This window comes from Callospermophilus lateralis, chromosome 3 (assembly GCF_048772815.1).
Source record: "Callospermophilus lateralis isolate mCalLat2 chromosome 3, mCalLat2.hap1, whole genome shotgun sequence".
In the NCBI taxonomy this organism is placed as follows: domain Eukaryota; kingdom Metazoa; phylum Chordata; class Mammalia; order Rodentia; family Sciuridae; genus Callospermophilus; species Callospermophilus lateralis.
In genome coordinates, this window is record NC_135307.1 from 193521995 (window position 1) to 193543856 (window position 21862).

Here is a 21862-nt window from a genome sequence, read left to right on the forward strand (position 1 = left end):
TCCTCGCAGCAGCGGTAGCGCCTGAGCAGCTCCGCCTGGTGAACAGTGGCTGACGGACACTTAGGAGACCTGCAGACATTTCAGCACTCCGCAGTCAACCCAGATGACATCATCATCATCATCAGGGAGCTCGCCCAACCCGAGGGGGTGGACCTGGACCCGCTGCCATCACCCCGTGAGCAGGGAGCAGAACTCCTGAGAAAGACAGAGAACGAGGCAGCGGACCGCTCCCTGGAAGAAGGCCCAGCCCCAGCCCCAGCCCCAGGAGACTGCAGGCTGCTTTTTCCTGGAAACGGCCTCCAGCCTCTCTTGGCGCCCTTGCTGGTCAGGAACTGGTGAAAAGGAAAGCCAGGGGACGTTCGGGGTGGCTCGCACACCCTCAGGCCGTAGGTGCATTTTGGACATTGCTTATAAATCCAGATTCTGATGTCTTGGAACCTCTGCAATCCGAGGACTCGGTTCCTCAAGGGCAGGGAGCAGAGCCCAGGGTCGATGCCCACGCCCACTTCATTAACCAGTACCTGCCTGGCCTCCCTGGGCATCTGGTTTCAGGTTCAGATTCGGGTACCTTTAAAAGCCCTTTTTAAATTACAAGAAGGCTGATTTCGGACATGGTGGATTGACAGGCGCGGTGGCTGGGCTCCGAGCAGAGCCCTAGAGGACCTGCCCCCCCACCATGGCCTCGTTTCCCCCACGCTCCTCCCTCACTGCCCCCCCCCACTGGCCTCAGGGCTTTCGTACTTGCCTCCTCCTCTTTCTAGAAGGTTCTCCTTGCTCCTCCGGGGTGACCACGGAGGCCTCCCTCCCGGGGCACTTCCTAGACACCTGTTCTTGATTACTCCCCCCCCCAAACTTATCAGCCTCTGACATATTTATGTGCTCATTTTCTGTCTCTTCCACTTAATTCCAACTCCACGGAGGAGCAGATTTGGGTCTTTTTTGTCCTTGGCTGCAGTCCCCGGGTCTGGAGGAGGCCTGGTAAATGGCAGGTGCTCAGGACGAGTCTTGGAAGGGATGAATGACCGCGTCCACGTTCTAGAGGGAGCGGGTGGGCGCGGGGGGAGGTGGAGGGTGAAGCCAGGCACCTCGCCGTCACCGAACAGTAGGCGGATGCTTCTAGAGAAACACAGATTTTTCTCAACAGGAGAAAGGAAACAAGAAATAAAGCAATAATCCGAAAATTAGAGCCGAGAGCTGACGTGGGACGGTCACGGCAGGGTCAGGCCCAACGTTCTGTGTTCCTCTCCGTCTCTGACCACCCTTGGTCTCTGGCTATCCCTGAGACAGGCCTGGGGGTCTCGGCCACAACAGACCCCCCCTGGCCTCAGCCTCCCGTCTCTGCAGACGCTGGTCCCATGGCTCTGGCTGCCAGGTCACCTGCCGACAGCTTGGTGTCTTCCTGGGGTGGGGAGTGGAGGAGAGCCAGGAAGCCAGGCTCTTAGGCTCAGTCTTCAGCTATTTGAAAACTGGGCTCTTCTTAGCTGAACCTTTGCCTCTCGGCGCCCCTCCCTTCCCTGCCATTCCAGACTCCGGAGGTGCACTGCGCCCTGCAGGGAGGGGCCACCCCAGTGGTGATTTCCCCAGGCAATAAGTAGCTTTTAACAATCACCTCGTGGGTCGGTGTCACCCCTGTGAACTCCTGCGACACAGACACAGACGCCGCTTTCTACTTCCCGCAGGAGGGACAGGAGCTCAGGGCACACGCTCAGGGCACCCCAGGTCTCCAGGCTGGTAAGGCAGCCCCGCACCCCGGGCAGGCAGCCAGTGACCACCACCAACACTACCACGGCCTGAGGTGACAGTGGGCGGAAACCTTCCCACGTGCTGCCATCGTACAGACACCCAGCACGTGCGACTGCTGAGTAGGGCACGTGAGTCCCGGTGATGGCCCTGAGCTCAGTCACGGTCCGCTGCATTAAGCACCCAGCTGTCGCTCGTGGTTGAGAGTGTGCTCCTTCTACCCAATAAGAAGCCGCAGGAGGCTTCGTGCAGCCTGAGTCCTTGACAGCATCGCAGGGGACCCGTACCACCTGGGTTTGCGTACTAACTCCTCCGACATGCACACGACCCGAAACTACCCAATGACATATTTTCTAGAACACACGTGACAGGAGGAGACTCTGGACTGGAACCCAGCAGACGGCTCTTAGCTCCTGTACTAAGCTGCACCCGAGGCCATTACAGATCCAAGCACATCCCTGGGAAAAACCGGAAAGCTGCGACTAAGACTTCACGTGCCCCGGGTTGCTTTTCATGCCTGTCCTTAACACACTCATTGTGCAGCTAAGTGAGGGCCAAAGAGAAGGCGAGTTTGGCTCTTCCTATGTTGAAAGAGGCCGGGGAGTGTGCGCATTAGGAACCACAGTTCTGTGTGCAAGGCCTGAGCTCTGCCCTTTCACTCTCTCTCTCTCTGTGTGCCCTTGAACAAGTCACTGAACCTCTCTGTGCCTTATTTTCCTCATCTTAAATGAGAGCAGCAAGGTGCCGCCTTCAGAGAGTCATGGTGAGGGACAGATGAGTCAGGCACAGTCGTTCAGAGCTGTTCCTGGTGCAGAGCAGGCACCTGGGGTATTGTCACCGTCATATTCACCCCTAGGTTGGCTCTTCTTTCAAAGGCTTGAGACAGACTGGACGTGCCCAGGCACGAAGGTACCCACAGCTGGCTTCACTGACGTCCTGGAGAGACCTTGTTTTTCATCCCACACTCCTGAAGGAATGGAGGCAGAACTGCCGCTCTCCTTAGTGGCGGATTCCGGTTACCTGGGGAAGGGGGTTTGTCGCGGCAGCTTGCAGGGACAGGTTTCAGGAGTCAGATGTTTCATTTTGAATGAGTGGGTTGTGGGCAGACTTCAGACTCACGTTTCTCAAGTGTCACTCGCCAGGTTGGCCATCCCCGGGCGCCACTCTTGCTACTTTGGCAGACTTGATCTTAAAACCGTATTTGTCTTAAGCAGGAAAAACTTGCAAAACCATTTGTCTGAAATGTCTATCATTTTTTTCCAAATGCCTCATCAAACAAAAACATGGCTCTAAAGAAAAAAAAAGCTCATGCCTACTTCAAAGCTGGTATGGAAAGGGCCCACGCTCCATCAAAGAAGACCACCGGGTTCTTCCAGAACGTTTGAAATCCCAAGGCTGTGGCTACGGGGAAGGTAGCAGGGCCACCCCAGGGACCAGTGTCCTTCACCTGTCCCTACCTCTGAGTGCTCCTGGGGCAGAGGCAGTAGAATCTGAAGGTCTGCGGCATCACTCCGACTAGGCTGAACGACAGTCTGATGTAGGAAGTGTCTGTTCATGAACAAGTGAGGAGCCTGGGGCTCAGGGGATGGGAGCCACCGGCCCAAAGTCCCCAGCAGGTCCCCAGTGGGGCCGGGCAGCCCACCTCTTGTCCTTCCAGCCGCGGCTCCGCCTCTGGCCATCTGCCCACCAGCCCACATCCCAGTGCAGGGCCTGGCCTGGCCTGAGGAGCGAGCCCCCTTCCCGCCTGGCGCAGATGGCAGGGGCTTGCAGGAGACTCCCACCTGGAGAAGGACGTCACAGCCCACTGCTGTTCCTTTTTCCTGTTCCTCTCAAAAAAAAAAAAAAAAAAAAAGAATTCACTGGTTCCCAGTGTAAAGATCACAAAAACTCCAGCTCCTGGAGGATGAGTCGTGCTATTTTTTCCTTCAGCCCCGAGCACGGAGCCCCGAGCCTTGCCCTCGACAGGCAAGCAGCTGCGGCCGAGCTCAGCACCCCTCGGGAGGGAAGTGACCGAGATCCTCGAATAGACCATGAATGACCTCTGGGTCAGGGGGAGTCTCCAGAGTCCACCGCGACGGTCCACGCGCACGTCCTAGAGGCGAGTTCCAGGATGACAGCAGGTCCTACAGGAGAACAAGCCAGAGAGGCCTGCAATGTCCCTGAGCGGCCACTTGGCCGGTCCAAAGCTCCGTTTCCCATCTGCTAAACAGACACACCCAGAGCCTGGAGGTGCTCCTGTGAAGGCATAGGAGGCTCTTCCTGCAGCGCCGCGCAGACACTCCTGCCAGAGGGGCTGAGTCCGCTTCCTCCAGCCCCATCCCTGCCCTGAGCATGGGGAGTATTTTGATCTGTGACCCTCAGAGGCAGACCTGCATACCTCGGGTCTTTCAAAGCTTCCAAAGGCTGGGGAAGTTTCCCTCCATAACGGGAGGTGGCAGTGACTGTCACACACCCCGCACAACCCGACCAACAGGAGCATCGTCACCGTCTTGGGAAGGGGAACCACAGCCCAGCTGGGATTTGAACCTGGAAAGCTGGACTCCTGGGTCCGGCTCGGCGACGTGCTCTAGCACCAGTCAAATCTGGTGAAGGACACGATCGAGGTCACGGTAGCTCCGAGGCCCCTCAGATCTGGGTCATTCGAAGCTGGGGTTAGGAGGCGGCCATGAGTCTTTGGCAGGGTAAGGTAGCAAGAAAAAAAAAGAGAGATCTTTTGTTTTCCTTTTTCAATTCATTAAGGCTCATTGAGGGAAGCAAGGACCTCATTTTTTTTTTTCTTCCCATGACTTCCCTTTCATTTTAACAGGGAAACGCGCATTTCAAAGACCGCTCAGTAGCCGGGTTGAAGTCTCAGGTTCAATCACAATGTCCCCATTGTGGCCGGGGGACTCCCTGGCCTTTAAGCTTGGGTTATAAAAATGTGGTCTGAGCCCAAAGTCTGGCTTTAATAGAATATTTTAATTTTGTTTAATGAATATTATTTTAAATCTGTTTGGCAGTTTTAAAATGTGTTCTTTTATTTTCAAATTAAAATTGACTCCTGTTCAGGACTTTCTTGGAGATGGGGGTGCAGCGTGGAATGGGGGTGACAATAATACAAACTCCCATTTATTGAGTGCTTACTGTGTGCCAAACAACCTGCTGTGTGCCTTCGTGCGTGCCACCACGTCTACTGCTCACAGCCACCCTGGGGACGGCCTCTGCTCTCTGGAAGGCCGAGAGGGTCAGACCCAAGGCCGCTGAGTTAGCAAGCACGGAAGGACCAAGGTTGGGACAGCTGCATCTGAGCCCAGGGCCTGTGCTCTTAACCGCAGTCCTCCTGCCCTCCTGCTCACCAGCACCCTCCAGGGACACCACCTGCCCCCATCTCAACAGCTAGCTTACTCAACCCAGGCAAGCCCCAAGCAAAGCCAAGGCTTTGTAGGAATTTTCTGCTTCAAATTTTCGCAGAAGAAATTGTTGTTATCATTATTACCAAACTCATTCTGTAAAGGGAGAAACTGAGGGAGGCCCAAAGAGGGTAAGTAACTTGGCTCAGGTCCCACAGGTTGTAATGAGGAGTGACGGCAGTGACGGCAGTGACCGCAGCTGACCTGGGAATGATGTGTACTGCTTGCCCAGCCCAGTCCCAGCCTGGGCACTGTTAACTTGACCTCCACAGTGAATTTCTGAGACAGGTGCGCTACGTCCACCCTGCTGTACAGATGGGGAAACCGAGGCACCGGAGGCCCTCTGGGGGCTGGTCCCGGGTTCAAGAGTTGGCAAAGGCCAAGCCAGGTCTCAGCCCAGCTGTGGCCTCCGGTCCCTGCTCCTGTTCTCACAGAGTGGGCCTGAGGCTCGGGGAGCCCTGCTGCCCCGCGCCTGCCCACCCCGCACTCTCCCTAAGAAGCGCAGCGCTGCCCGTGGGGTGGCCAGGACACGTCCCGCAGCGCTCCGTGAAGTTTTCGGCACAGGAGCCAGGGCACGACCCTGCTGAGGTGGGTGGGGGTCTGTGGGGTGGGTCTCCCCTCCATCCTGCTGCCTGAACAACAGAAAACTCCAGAAGTCCTAGCCAGTCCCTCTGTCCCCCCACAGGCCGCAGGAGACAAGGGGCAGAGGCACCAGGGAAACACACTGGGACCCCAACACCAGGGGAGCTCCCTCCTGTGGCCTCTGCACCTGCAGCTGAGCCCGGTCACAGCCCTGACCACAACACTACGGCACCGCCAGCCCCCGACCCGCCACCCCGCCACCCTGCCACCCCTCCACCCCGCCATGAAATGTCCCAGGTGCATGCGTCTTGTCACCCATCTGTCTCCCGTACTGCCACGGCTCAGGGGCCACAGACTTTTCGTAAAGCCTCACACAGTCACTACTTCAGGCTCTGTGGACCCCGGGGTCTCTGTGCTACCCCCTCGTCTCTGCAGTTACGGCAGGGAAGCCACGCGGGCCAGGTGACAGCAATGACACGGCCACCATCTCAGCAGCTTCCAGCCCCCAGTGTTCACTAACTCCTACAAGGGTGGGGTCAAGGTGCGGGGACCAGCTGGTAGCTCTTCCTTCCAAGCCTGACTTCGGCCCCGACCCTGGGCTAACAGCCATAAGGGGGCACAAACGGAGACTGACTTGAGAATCCAGCTCTTATGACGGGGTGCGGGTGGGTGGGTAGCCTAATGGTTAGGAAGCAAACCTGGGTTTAATCCTGGCTCTGAACCAAGCCAGGGGACATTGGGCATGTTCCTTCACCTCCCCCAGACTCAATTCCCACAACTGCAGAATATGGAGAATAACAACGGCCCAGGCCACCCCCCAGCATTTGGAGACAAAACCCGGAATCTTTCCTGAGCACAGGGCCCAGCACACAGTAAGTGTTCAATAAATAAGGGCGACCTGCTATCACCCAACAAGTCCCACAGCTCCTTTAAAAACAAAACGAAACAAAACAAAACACCCCCACGTGGATTCACTGAAAATAAGCATAAAAATAAAAATGCCAGGCCAAATTTCTAAAATCCGGTTCTGAAAGGCACCTGGGAGTCCCAGGGGATCAGAGAAGTTCCCTTCTCGCCATCCCCCCAGTCCCGGGCTCCCTGGAGTCTGCATCCGCGACCTTTCATCACGGTGCCTTTCTTGTGGGTGCCCAGAAGCGAGGAGACATTCCGAGCGTTTCAGACATTTGCTGAGTTTAAGACATTCCTCCCCCTCCCGCCCCTTCCCTCCACACCCCAACCCTCAGCTTCTCCAGGGAGTGGGTCTGTGGTGCAGAAGGACAGCATCCGGGGACTCGGGCCATCGCAGACGGGAGGCAGAGAACCTTCTGGGCTCCGTTCTTTCCACGGCTGGATGGAGCAAGCTCTGCTGGCAACACAGGCACAAGTCCCAACTTGTTGTGCCATGTGACACCGTCAGAGCCCAGTGTTGGCTTCCCTCTGCAGAACCAGCCACACAAAGGCCACAGGAGCACCATCCTCCCGGGCTGCCACCCGCCCTGTCTTGCCCCGCTGCAGACAGGCTGCACCAAGGAGTGTTCTGGAACACCCCCCCAAACAAAAGCCCCGATCAGTGCAAATAACACACACCCTGGAAAGAAAACAGCCTCTTTGTGCTGACACCTTTTCGGTCTCTCGGAAGAAGAGGAGGTTTACTCCTTAAGTGGAATTTCCATCAGCACCTGGGTTGGTACCAAACTCCGGGACACGGCGGAGGACACTGTGTCCGTCTCTGTAGTTCAGCAAACTGCTGATCAGTGAAGATTCAAAGGTTTGTTCTTATGGCCTGCAAACCACGCCCACCCGCCGCCATGCTAAAAACACAGTGGGGATGATGACCCCAAAACTGCTGTGGATACTGTTAATACCAGACCCACAAAGGGAGTCTAAGGAGGGGTCGGGAGGGGAAGAAAAGGACCAGGCAACGCAGGACATGTCCACCTCTGAGCCTCACAGATCCAGGCATCAGGGAGGGGGCTCTGGAGTGACAGATGGTCCCAGAAACTGATTTCCCCCCCGCAACTGTGAAAGGGAAAGTCCAGATGGACAGGGCAATCCCAGCCCCCATCTCTGTTCACCGCGGGCCATCTTCCCTGTTCTCAGAACCCGAATCAAGAGCAGAAACCCGCTTGCTGTGTCCACTTTAACCAAACACGTCCAACAGGCAGGAATTCAGACTTGGCGGGGGAAGGAGCGCGGTGGTTTTCGCCCTGTTTTGGTGACCTTCCGAAGGCTTATTTATGCACTTCAAGCCCATGACCTAATACATGTTGGTTTGGCTTCTCTTCCCATAATAGCAGCCTGTAAAAAGCTTTTGAGAATTCCCTGTGTTTTCTCATTTTGGGTCAAGAAAATAAAATCGATATCTAAGTAACCTTAAAAAAAAATGGCCGGCACAATCTGAAGGTTTGGCGCGTTTCCACCAGGGCGAAAGCTCTCCCTGAAAGCCTCAAAGATCCTGGAAGTTGAGACCCACACTCGCCACTTTCAGGGTGAGCTATTCGGTAACGGCGTATGTGGGAATTAGCTAAGAGGGACTTTTTTGACACAAGTCAAACAATGACATTTAAAACTCACGTTAAAGCAATTACTGTGCGGAATTCTTCCGTGTTTTTCCCATTTCTTAAACAAAAGTGTTCATGTTTTCAGCAGAGCCGCTCGCTGTAATTTTCTTTCTTGGCAAACCCACATCTTACCATGAAACCCAAAATATGCGCGCTGCAGAAACAATAATGGTGGAAACAGACCCGGCTGTCTCTGGCATGATTTTTCTTTGCAAAATTAAAATGCCTTTTGGCTAACACACTGTATATTTCAGTTCTGAAAGACGGATCTTGGGAGATGAACAGAAAAGAAAGGGGGACTGGCAGATTCGGCTGACGGGAGATGAAGAAAGTTCCCGGGTTCAGGCAGTAGCCCGACGGCTGGCTCCTCGTTCTCTGGGAGGAGAGCAAGCCGATTTTATCATTTTTCCTTTAGTTACGTTCCCAGAGAGTTGACGGCTCTCCTCTGAATGACTGCAAGCAGATATGCTCATATCTGTTCCATCTGGGAACACGCAGACATAAAACTATCTAACTTTGCTAGACACTCGAGAGGAAAACAGAAGGGCCAAGTCCAGTGCCACTGAAATCCCACAGATTTTATGGGACGGATACAGCTCCATGGATGCTGAGTGATGAGGTGGTCTCTACCCTCCGTTAAATGCTGTGTTCCTTTTTAAAGGTGTTGAGGTTGGCATTAGTGCGCATCTGAGTTCCTGGGTTTAATCTCCGCGAGCATCTGAAGGTGGAGACAGGCTTTCAAAACAGCAAGGGCAGCCACATCTGGGCTCTCAGTGCCACCTCGGGAGGCGATGACAGCGCCCAGGAAGGCCCTCTTTCTCTAGCTGTGCGACTGCGTGCGGAGACCCGCTATCCACCCCCAGGTTTCCTCCAGAGACCTGCCTCGGCCCTCACTGACCTGCAGCCCGCCTGTCCCACGTTCAGGCGGCCGGTGGCCTCCCTTAATGTTCCAAGTGACAGAGATGAATCACTCCAGTTACCTGACTCTCGGGACCACCTGTTCCAAATTATTCTTTGCTCTCCAAATGTTTACGATGGAACCCCCGAACAATACCCGCCCCCCCACCCCCGAGAGCGGTCCAGCACCTTCCAGTAAACCTGACCGGAGCTGTGCCTCCCGTGCCGTCGCAGGCCTTTCCCCTGCCGGTAAATTTATTGACTCATTTTAGGAACTGAAATGTGTAGCTTTAGCATCGAAGGAACAAATCAAATTAGCCCTCATGAATAAACAGTCCTCCTCCTTGATAGAACCAGAACCAGCCTGCTAAAATGACTTGCCTTTGTGATTTCTTGATATGATCTTTTTCCCATTTAAAACAAAAAGTCAAATGCCATCCGTATCCAGCACCTCCCCCGGGGGGAAGGGAGCAGGCGCATTCTCTGAGCCAGGGTTTTTGTGGCACATGGCAGGGTGGGGTCTGCTGAGAACTGAAAGCCTATCTTTCAGGGTCTGTGGCGGGCTGGAGCCGTTTGACCTTGACTCAGTTTCCTTGTTAACAAGGTTGGGATGATAATGATACTCAAAGGGCTCCGGGGAGAATCCACCCTAAAGATGCATGGAGAGAGCTGACTTCAAGGGCTCCACCGGTGACAGCTACTTCATCGTCCTGTGGAGTACGAGGACTGAGTCTGGATGGGAGGAAGACGCTCGTTACCATGAAAGTGAAGGCCAAGAAAAAGGGGGCGAAACCAAAGCAGAAGCCTGAGGCTTCCTCTGCCCCCTTTCCCTTGATACACCTGGCGGGTTCTTTCCTACCTGGCTCCTGGCATTCACCGACAGTCACTGTGGCCTCAGTCACTGTCACTGAGTGTCACTCTAAGTATGTGCCATCAGATTGAGGGGGTGTATCCTCCTCAGATTCCAAGAGGGCCAGGGAAGGCCTCAAAGAGAACACGGAAGCATATCTCCAGCGGCTCCCTGCGGACTCCTGTCCTCCCAGGTCTCCCTTCTGCTGTGTGAGTTGGATTATTTGAACAGCCACAAATGATAGGGGGAGAAATGAGGCCTTCAGGAAGCTGTTAGGATCCTGGTGGACGGGGATCCAGAGTAGGGCTGGGAGGGAGCAGGAGTGTGAGTGTGAGTGTGTGTGTGTGTGTGTGTGTGTGTGTGTGTCCTGTCAATAGGCCATGTTTTCTCAGCTCTGGGGTTAATTCTCTGTAAGGAGACTCCTCTGTGCACGGCCCACCAATTCCTTTTTCAGAGCAGCTAGCTGGAAAAAGCCTGCCCCCCCAAATAAAACCCCATCTTGGCAACAGGCAGGAGAGTTCCACCCATCAGCCCCTTCCCTCACGAAGTCCACGGATCAGGAGGGCCATAACCAGGGGAACTCCCCCAGTCAGAAGCCTCGGGAGGGGTGTCTTCTCTCTCCCAGGGACGCACGGCCTTGCTTTTCATTTGGTGTCCAGGTAAGAGGCCGGTGAATTTTCCCCTTGCCACGTGACCAAGCCCTCTCCCCCGGCCTTTGCACACATCTCTGTGGACACTGCCTGATACGTAGCCGCCTCCTTCTCCCCGGCAAAGCCAGCCCACCCCGGCCCGCTCCCACCACCCCCTGGCAGAAGAACGTGTGCGTGGATCCAGCCGCAGGCTGGGTCTAAGCAGGACGGCGCTGTTCCCCTGATTCTCTCCCGACAACCACAGGCTCTCCCTGTCCAGAAAAGCGCCGTGAGTGGATGGAAACCCCACTTACTGTCAGTTAGGGGCTGCGATTTTATTACACAAGGAGTTTATTGCTGGCCTAATTAGTTTCAAACTGGGCATTCCAGCTGAGGACACCCAAAAACATCTGGTAGGAGGAGAAAGAATGGCCCTGGTCTGAGCCGCTTACCCTTGGATTTCTGCACAACTCTGGTCTCTTGTGCTCGGCGCAAGTTATCTTTGGAAAAGTAACTGAGAAAATAAGGAAACGGTTTCTTCTTTGTGGGAAAGGAGTCATCTTGTCACGGGCGGGGGAACCGAAATCGTCTTAAAGTGGACGTGCTCGGACTGTGTCTAGGGTTTCCCAAGCTGCCAGGGTCTCCTACCTCGCTCAGCCTAACTCAAAATATACTCAGCCACACCACAGAGCCTTTTCGCCGAGGGCTTTTCTGTTCTCCCGACAGCAGCTAGCATTTTATCAATTTATCTGTCTGGAACAAGGCTTGAAATCTCCTTACATCCAATTTAAAGCAGAAGTAATACCACATATTTGAAAGAGCGTGTCTTGGTGTTTTTGCCAAACGGTAATCCTGTAACACGTCAACAAACCATCTCTCTTTATGATGTGTTTAACACAACACAAAAGCCTTGAAAAGAAGATGCTAGAACTTCAGTGATTAAAACAGCTGCTTTTAAAAAAAGTCTCAAAGTACGGGGGTGCACAGCTTTTTATTTCCTTTAGTTACCTGATACTAGGGGAATGATTTATGTGTTTATAGAGAATTCTTATGCACACAGGCACTACGCAGAGGCTCTGGGAAGAGAAGAAAGATGCCAATTCTTTTAGAATAAAATAATAAAGTTAATAATATTGAGAAGCTAAAATTACAAGAGAAGAATGGTGACATGCAAGCTACTTAAAAAAAAAAAAAGCTCAGTTTCTTTCAGATCTACTCACATTTTTTTTTCACAATTGCAAATTTTAGTTTCCTCCAAGTGCAAGGAGATTTTTGATGACAGACTCAGTTTTATGCTTAAATCAAGATTCAAACCATTATCATTTGTTATATAAATTCCCCTTAACTTTCCCCAGTCTGAGGATGTCTGGATGTAAGGAAAGAGAAAGTTTGAGCAGTTTAAAATGATAAAGAGAAAAGGGGGTGGCATCACTTCTTAAGTACAATTGCCTAAAAGAGTCTTTCACAGACTATTTTGTAAAGGAGCCTCTCTCCGGCAGGAGCGTGGACCCATGTGTGTGTGAGGTGGTAACAAATGGGCCCCAGGCTAGTACGTGGCTGCTTGCTCTTTACTCCTCATCTGGTAATAGAAATCTCACTCAAGCAAGCAAGGCTCCGGAATTAATAGATTGGGTTTGAAATACAACAATCGTCTGCTGGTTATGATTTCCTTTGGGGACGAGCTCCCTAACTCAAACATAATTCGGCACTCAAATGCTACCACGATGTTTGTAAATCATTCTGCTTGCCCTCCGCCCTGGCCAACAGGACTCTGATGCTCCTGCATCCCCTGCACTTCGTAATTAAAAGGTCCCTCCACCGGGAGTGATTTATACCCCAACGTTATATATATATATATTTATTTATTTAAAGAAAGTAATTTAAAATGATGCAGCATTTTGGGAAAAGGGGAGAAACGAGAAGATGATCCACAAATATGTAGCATAGGTCTTGCCTTACAAAAAGAAAGAAAGAAACCAGAAAGCAGTAGGGTGCGCGCTGTCAATGCTGAGCAGCGACTTGTGGAAAGTAGGAACTTGCAAGTAGCAAGCGCTTGGTTTCCGCCACTGAGGAAAGCGCTTTGAAAATTTTGCGATAGGAGTGCTTTGGCCGGTCGCGCTTTCCTGATATTCCTAATATTTTATAAATATCCCTTGCCCTTATAAACTATTGGGGGAGGGCTAAATAGATTTAAGGAGCAAGGTCTGGCATGGCCTTTTAACCTCCAAACCGCAGGGCTAAGAAACGATTCCAAGTGCATCCCCCGCGCTCTCCCCTTACAAGGAACCCTCGCCTCTTTCCAAACACGCGTTTGATGTGAAGTTTCTAAGTTCCAACTCCAACAGTCGCCGCGAGTGCCCGCTCCGGTACAAAAGCCCGGATCGGGATCCGCCCGGCCGAGCGCAACTGGATTTTCAGCAGAAACGCAGCCAGAAGAGGCGGCTCGGCGGCCCCCCCGGACTCCAGCGGGTCGCTGGCTCCTCGGTTTACCCCAGAACCACGGCCCGGGTGCCGGCGCCTCGGGGACTGCAGGAGGACAGCGCCGCTCCTCCAACCTCCAAGGCCAGCGACCCCACCAAAGGCGAACGGCCGGGCCGCGTCTACACTGCGCGCCATGCACTTGTCCCGCGCGCGGGAGTACAAACTTCAGAGTCCCTGGTCCCCGCCCCAAACGCCCAAGGAAACGGAGGCCCCGGGGTTGGGAAGGACTTTCCAGAGAGGGGATCAGCCTGCCGCCCCCAGTGCCCTGCTGCCTGAGTGGCCCTGGGAGCCCCGGAAGCCCGGATCCGGCCCGTGCGCCCCCGAGCGCTCAGACAGCTTCGGAGGCCGGGCGCGGCGAGGGCGGAGCGCGGCGCGTGGCGAGGGCGACTCCCGGCGGGCGGCCTGGGCGGGCGCCGCGGGCGTACTCACCGCGCGCAGTGGAGAGGGCGCCGGCGCGGGTCCGACGCGGCCGGCTGAGCGCTGCCGCACGTTGCTGTCGCCGCTGCCGCTGCCGCTGCCTCCGCCTCCTGGGCGGCCGCGGCGGCTGCCTGAGCCGGGAGGACCGGCCCCTTCCCCTCCCTCGCCGGGCCCTCCTCTGCCCCCGCCCGGTCCCCGCGCCGCTGCGTGGGCGCCTGGGGGCGCCGAGGCGCGGCGCTGGCTCCGCGGGCGCACACAGCCGGCGGCCGACGCGGCGGGGCTCGGGCCCTGCAGCTGCCGCCGCACCGTCCCAGCGCCTGCAGCCAGCCGCGCGCTCGCTCTCCGGTCCCGGAGGAGGCGGGGGCCAGCCTCCTCCCCACCCACCGACACCCCACGCCGACTCCCTCCCGCCCTCCCGGGGCAGCACACCCTCCCGCAGCCAGGCTCGGCCCCCGGGAAGGGAAAGGCTGCGGCAGGGACTCACCAATGGCACCCGCTCTCATTCATTCAACATGGACGAGCATCTGCTGGGCCGGCACAGCCCCAGCCCGAACAAGACCGACTCGTTTTCTGCTCTCCCGGAACTCGCACTCACTGGGACAGACAGACCATGAGCAAACAATTCAGTAAAAACAGAGAGCGACTTGAGAAAGCTGTAATTAGTATGAAGGAGGAAAAAAAGAAATATAGATATATTTGCCCTGGCGGAGATAATTCCGGCACGGGGTGGGGGGACCTGATCTTAGCAGGAGCAGTTAGGGAAGACCTCTGGAGGAGGGGTCATCTGAACTATAAAAAAGGGTCCTTCACGGTGATATCTAAGAGAGGAGCCTGCAGGGATCTCCTCCTGGGTTTCACCCATTTTACAGATGAAAAACCTGAGGTCCCAAGAGCTTCCCTGGCTCATCCAATTAGGTCCTGTAACTCCTCCACACACAAGCCCACGTCTAGACACCCACTTACTTCATGGCCCCCGTTCAGTCTTCCCCCACAATAAACTGTCTCGAATGGGGGCCACGCAGTGTTCTCTCCCCTCACCCACCCTCTACTGTGTATGAATTCCTCTGTGGGACACCCAGGGTGCTCCAAGCCCAAAACAAGGTCGACCACCCACATTTGTGGGCCTCAATGAAGTAGGAAGCACCCAGATGGATTTGAGCATCATATAAACAAGGACCACTTCCCCTGCCACAGGTGGTACGTCCTTATACTAAGGATCGGTCCTTGTTTCTCTGAAATTCCACTTTAACTGAGTTCCTGTATTTGTTTGCTAAAGTTTGGCAACCCTGAACTCCTTTAATGTACTCGGCTCTCCCACCCCCCAACTTTTTCTTCTTTTTGTGGTGCTGAGGATAGAACCCAGGGCCTCACATATGCTGAGCATGGGCTCTCAGCCTCTTCTTTATCTTTGTTAATTTCCCCAAAAACACCCAGAGGTAGCTGCTATCAGCCCGCCCATTTATAAAATGAACAGGTCCTAGCTCAATGAAGGCTGAGCCTGGGGTGAATCTGGCGGGCCCTGAGCCTTGCTCTTGAGACAGAATCCAGTCCTCGTTGCCAGTTGCGAGGTTGTTGGGAAGCTGATGTGAAGTTCCTGACCTCCTTCCTCACTTGCTCAGGACCCTTTCTTAAGGCTCTTGCAAGGAACTAGAAGTGGGTTCGCATGGTCACTTGCTTATGTAAAATTTACCAAAGCCATCTGCTTTTGACATGTGGCTGCAACAGGAAGGATGGCTCTTTCTGCTCTGACTCCCACTTGTCCTGGGGGGGGGGGGGGGGGCGTGGCCGCTGGCATTTTGACAATCCAACTGAGGGAAAGTTGAGCTGGGAATTTTGTGATGATTGTGCAATTTTTCAACTTCTTAAAATCTGGATCTGTTGTGATTTCTTAAAGAAAAAAATTGCTTTCTAAATCTAATTTTGGAATCACGAAAATTTTGTAGCTCTCTTTCTTCAATAGGGGCCCCAACTGGCATATGTATCAGGCCCATTCCTGGTCCCAGGTCTGGTCCTAGCTGGCTCCTTTGTACGCCCAAAACGTCAGAGCTGAGCAAAGGTGTCCCCTGATATAGTAGGCACGCAGACAGCTCTTCTTTGGCCTTCTAGAAGAATGTACATATGTCCTTGACCTTGATTTTCTCACCTCGAAAGTGGACATAACAGTGCTCATTTTGCATTACTATTGTGAAAATTCACCAAGTGTGTGCTCCTCCTACACTTTCTGCTATGACTGTAGGGACATAGTGACTGCTCAGCTGATGGAATCATTGTGCATACAGTGTCACATCACTTCCCATGCCTTTTTTTTTTTTTTTTTGGTACCTGGGATTGAACCCAGGGGGTTGCTTAACCACTGAGCCACATCCCCAGCCATTTTTAATATTTTATTTAGAGACAGGGTCTCACTGAGTTGCTTAGGCCTTGCTAAGTTGCTGAGGCTGGCTTTGAACTCGTGATCCTCCTGCCTCAGCCTCCTGAGCCACTGGGATGACAGGTGTGCACCACTGGGCCCAGTTCCATGGCATCTCTTCAGAGTGCTCCAAGCTGTTGTAAACAGGGCACTTTAATGTCTTCCAGAGGGATCTCACTTATCTTAGCCCCTGAACTTCAATATTTTTAAAGGAATCAAGGGGAACAGAGCAGAATGGGGAACACCAAGTGTGATCCACGTTCTGCATCCTGAAGTTCAATGAACCCCAGGTAGAACATACTTGGGGAAATATTTGTCCATGGTAAACATGTACAGAATATTTTCCCCTTGTCCTTATTTCCTAAACAATGCAAATGAACAACTATAGACATAGCATTTGCATTGTATCAGGTAAGTAATTTAGAGATGATTTAAAGATTGTGGCAGAATGTGCATAGGTTTATGCAAATACTATGCCACTTTACATACATGTGGGACTTGAGCTCGGGAGGGTCAGTATCCACGGAGGCCCTAGTGTGTACTGTGGGACTACTGTATCTCTCTCTCTCTCTCTCTCTCACACACACACACACACACACGCACGCACATGCACACGCACACACGCTGCACACTCTGGGCCCGGCTATGAAATGTGATTATTCACATAATAACTAAGGGCATCCTATAGAATTCACAGCAAAGGGTTAATCTATTTCCTTCGCATCATCCCCTCCTTCACCCAAATCTGGCCCATTGTCTCATAAAGGGCAGCTACACCCCACGCCCCCTGAGAGACAGCAGGAGGCAGGTGCTTGTTAATTTTATTTTTCCTTCTCTCAGGGCAGGGGTTCCGGATCCCAGGGCACACCCGAACCTCCAGGGGAGCTTTTAAAAGCCCCCGCACCGAGGCCCCGCCCCAGACCAATTAACCGGTCTCCCTGGGGACGGGCCTGCAGCTCTGCACTTTTCCAAGTCCCTGGGAGATGCTAGCAGGCCGCAGAGGGGGACAGTCCCCATCTTTGGGAGAGCAAGAGTCTCAGCGCTGAGCAGCAGCTGAGAGAGGAGGAAGGGAGTTCTCACCGAGGGCAGGCCCTGGAAAGTGCAGCACAACATCCCAAACAAAACCGGAAAGTGCTGAGCCAAAAAGGTGATTGTTTAAGGTATAAACGGGGCACACCTACCCTGCCCCAAATACATGTTCTTCCCAGAACCTTCCAGGTGAATGTGCTTGAAAGCCAAGAGACCACATTGGCTTTGCAACCTCCGAACTTCACCAGGTGTTCAACACGTGTACGCACTAAGAGCCTACTAACACGCCTGCGCATTCTCTGCAAAATCGTGTCTTATTTCTGTACACATTCTTCCACCAGCCAAGATCTCCTCCATAGAACAAAATGCTCCATTTTTTAAGGCATTCATTTAAACTTTGGCTCTTCTAAAAAAGGATTTTAATCAACATATCAAAGCATGTACATGGCAACAGAACAAAGAAAACAAATTGATAGGGAAACATAAGGCAGAAAATAAAAACAAGTCAAAGACAGGATTGCACAAGAAATGTGGACTAGGACGTCTTGGGCCCTTGTCAGTGGTGGTCTCAGAATTAGATGCTGAGCTTCCTGGCAACCAATGCAAAGAGGGAAATCAGACCAATAGTATCCATGGTGTTCAAACTTTCTTTTATCCCAAGGTGAGCATGTATAAACTTGGTGTGAACAAGAGGAGGGGAGGCGTCCCAGCTACAGCCTCATGCCTCACCCCGTACTCTTGTGGGTACTCGTAAAGGGTCTTGAAGGAATCCCCGAGGCTCTGCATAGTCAAATTTGAAAGCCGTGGATTTGAAGGTGCTTCGTTGGTTTCTGACTCCTGCTGCCCCTAAGAAAGAGATCAAGCTGCTTGCTGAATCCCAGCTTTGCCTGAGGTTGATAGAGAAGGTTCCCCCTGAGTCTTTATAAAAGTTGCAATATGTGATACAGTGTGAATGTGGGATGGGTGGGGCTCTTTGCAAACATTTGAGATACAAAAATACTCCTTATCCAGAAAGAGAGAGAGAGAGAGAGAGAGAGAGAGAGGGAGATCTTCCACCTTCTCTGACCCGAGAAGAGAAGCACAGACATCCTTCAAACGTCTCTCTAGGAGTGAGGTCCCCAAAGAATGACTTTGCTCTCAATCGATGAGCTTCCTGGGAGCTCATGATTATTGGATGCATATTCATAAAGTAGAATTTATACTTGTGTCCCCCAAACTTGTTTCAGAATTTCCATCAAAATAATAGGAAGGAAAAAAAATAACGAGAAGGAAAAGTAGCATTTCAAAGACTGTCGAGACTCGTTTTGAAGAGCGCACCCAGGAGCAGCGCGATGGTGTGACCTGCTGTGCCCATGTCACCACACGCAGTCAACTACTTGTTGAAGACTTCGGTGTCACTTGGTGACCAGGAGGCCCTGTTTGAACCCAGCACTTGAGTTCGGTACTTGTCAGTGGGCATTTTCTGTGGTTTGTACGTGTGCCCTCTAACGTCCAGGTGCTGGGATTTAATGGCCCATGAATGGTCTTAAGTAGTGGGGACTCAGGAGGTGACTAGACTCTCCCTTGTGAATGGGACTGAGACCTGAGGATGAGTGTCCTCCGCTCTGGAGGAGGGAGCCACGGCACCATCTGGGAGGAGAGAGCAGCCCCCGCCAGACAGGGAGCCCACGGAGCCTCCCGGGATGCCCACCGCAGCCCCTGGAACTGTGAGAAGGACATTTCTATTCTTTGTAGAATACCCAGTAGCCATTACTGCTGCAGAAGAATGAATAAACCAAGACAGAACTTCAGTATTTAGCTCTATTTTAGGAAATTGTCTGGGGGCTGGTTAACACATCATGCACTATAACTTTTCCCATTAGAAAAGATGGGGCATTTACCAGGGTTGTCCACAGGGTGGCGCTATTGGAAGGTGGGGGAATGTCTAAGGGGGGAGCCTAATGGGAGGTCTTTAGGTCCCTGGGAGCCGTCCTTGAAGGGGACTGTGGGCCCCCTGTGTCTTCCTATCCCTGTTCCTCTCTGTGTTTTAGCTCATGAGGTGACAATTCACTCCACATATTTCTGTTGTGATGTGCCACCCTTATCAGAGATCCCCAAAATGTGCCGCAGTCTGGCTGGGCACAAATCACGAGCCACTCAAGAGGAACAAACTTTATTTCTGAACTCCACCAGCACACTCCACACACGCTCCCCAGGAACTCTCCCGAATGCCATGCGGCTCCTCCAGCAACCACCAACCGGAAATCCCTCCCCTGGCACCTCCCCAACCAATGGGAACTCTTCAGGAATCCCCACCAGAGCTCAACCGGAACTCAACGGGAACTCCAAGAGAACTCAAAAGTCATCATCTTAATGGCTCGCTGGCGTCACCTCTCAACCACTACTTCTGGCAAAAATGCCATGCGTCATCCTGACTCGGCTGTGGCCCTCAACAAAAATCTGCCGACATTTATGAACTTACAGAACTATGAGCCAAAATGAACTTTTTCTCTTTATAAATTAATTGTCTCAGTTATTCCATTATAGTGATGGAAAACTGACCTCTACTAGTTCCAAGCAGGCTGTCTCAGCCAGGCTGGGGCGGGCTGACTTTCTAACACCAACCCCAAGAATTTCTACTTCTCACCTCCTTCCGTTTCCACTTTTTACTTTTTTTTTCTGCTGAAGAGAAAAAGGAAATAGAGTGACAAGATTATTTCTGACTTCTTAATACATTTGGCCTCTCTTTTCTCCTTGCTGTTAGCTGACTATAATATCTCTTTTTTTTTTTTAAAGAGAGAGAGAGAGATAGAGAGAGAGAGAGAGAATTTTTTTTAATATTTACTTTTTAGTTATTGGCGGACACAACATATTTGTTTGTATGTGGTGCTGAGGATCGAACCCGGGCCGCACGCATGCCAGGCGAGCGCCTTGAGCCACATCCCCAGCCCGTGGCTATAATATCTTTGTTGACGAGTGGAGCCGACTGGCCCTGGTCTGTGTCTGGGGAGTGAGATCTCACAGATTTCCAGAATCCAACCAGTTGCCCTTTGTCCCGGGACCCTGCAGAGGCAGGGGGTCCAGAGAGTCCCTCAAGGCCAGGGGTCTGGAGGCCCTTAGAGAGCAGACCCTTGACAGTAAAAGGAGCTCCTTGACAATGGGCCGGTGACCCCGCCCTACCAGGACCACTGAGACCTGTGCTGAGGACCAAAGCCACGGGACCGTGACCAAGCACCAACAGGAGGCAGTTGCCGATTCCCACCCACAGACCCGCGGGGAGCGACTGCCCTCCTTGGGAGAGCTCAGGACATCCACCCACATCTGGAGCCTGACTCTGGCCATGCGTGGCCTACGTCCCTGGTTGCTCTGCGACGTCCGTCACACTGAGGAGGGGTCCCTGTGGGCACATTTCCTTTGGGGTCTGCAGCTCTGTAGCTCCTGCTCTGCTGGCCTATCTCAAACATGCTCCAAGGGGCTTGGCGGCCCACGAAGTCGAAGGGCGTCCATCCGAATAAAGCGCCTCGATACTGGAGGTCGCCTGGCCCGCACCCTCTGTGCTGGGAAACTGAACATCGACAGGGGAAACAACACGAATTCCTGCCCAACATCCTGCCCAAAAAGCAGCCCAGAGTGGATCACAGGCCACAGAGCTCTAGAAGGAAGCACAGAGGAGAGTCAGGGCGACCTCGAGGACAACGCTTTCCTAGAACACAGAGGCTCAGACCCCGAGAGAGCACCGAGCCTGGGACTTGGTCAGAGTTCCACATTCTGTTCTTTCAAAGTTAAAACTGAGAAAATAAGGCAAGCAGCAGAATGGCGGAAATCCAACACCTACACAGGTCTAAAAAACGCGGAAGGAATTTGTAACAAACAATGAGGAACTTTGACAACTCCACAGCCAGAAGACAACTCAGGTTTAAAAACTGGCCTCCCAGGGGCTCAGGAGGCTGAGGCAGGAGGATGGCGAGTTCACAGCCAGCCTCAGCAAAGCGAGGCACTAAGCAACTCAGTGAGACCCTGTCTTTAAATAAGAAATAGGGCTGGGGACGTGGCTCAGTGTAGAGTGCCTCTGAGTTCAATCCCTGATCCTCCCTCCTCCCCCGAAAAATGTTGGCAAAACTTTTGAACCAGTTTTTCAAAAAAGAAGATGTACAAGTAGCTAAAAGGCTCCTAAAGCCATGTTCAACATCGTCTGTCAGTGGGGAAATGCAAATTAAACTTACAGGTGGATGACATTAAGACACGCTTGTCAATCATAATTTAAAATGGAGCTGAATCATTGCTTAAGTGTCTAATTTTAGATAGAGGTACTCCTAAGTTGATAAATACTCATTAGAACATTTAAAAGAATTTAAGATCTGTCACAGCGTGTGACTTGTTATAAATACTTAAGCCAGTAGAAATGTTGGGCAGTGGAGATCTAGAATACGATGCTTTCTCATGGTTAACCTGGTTTCCTAGGGACATCAGCTTTGGTACATAAGCCCAAGCCCAGCAAATAAAATGTCAATATTCCTTTAGCTAAAAGCAAAAGAAAGAGAAAAACCTAGAATATCAAACTTAGAAATGTACTCTAAAATGTTTGAAGGCATGTAAATATTAAAGGTTTGAAGGCTAAGTTTATAAATGGGAACCAATGTTTGTCAATATTTCTTTAAAAACAAGGACTGATTTTTGTTATTCCTAGTCCTATAAATAGAACAAAAGATTTAAAAACTCAAAAGCTCAAGGGAAAAACTAGATTTGGTAAACTGCAACTTTAGTAATTCAAAATTCTTTCCTAGAATTTGTGTCCGGCTCATTCTGCTCCCCCAAGCTCAGGGAGAAGAGTGAGGCTGATTGGAAATTGGAGACGTCACAAGGAGCCAGGCTCCTTCTCTTCTCCAGGTTTATTTTTG

At 52.4% G+C, this 21862-nt stretch overlaps 1 protein-coding gene across 1 annotated transcript in view; it reads right to left on the reverse strand.

Moving 5' to 3' along the window:
• The window catches only part of Eya2 (EYA transcriptional coactivator and phosphatase 2), a 189094-nt gene extending 175454 nt beyond the window's left edge, over positions 1–13640 (reverse strand). Inside the window, exon 1 of the mRNA XM_077109204.1 lies at positions 13559–13640. The gene's annotated coding sequence lies outside the window, so the exon portion shown is untranslated. The remainder of the gene's footprint in view (positions 1–13558) is intronic.
• Positions 13641–21862: the final 8222 nt, after the last annotated feature.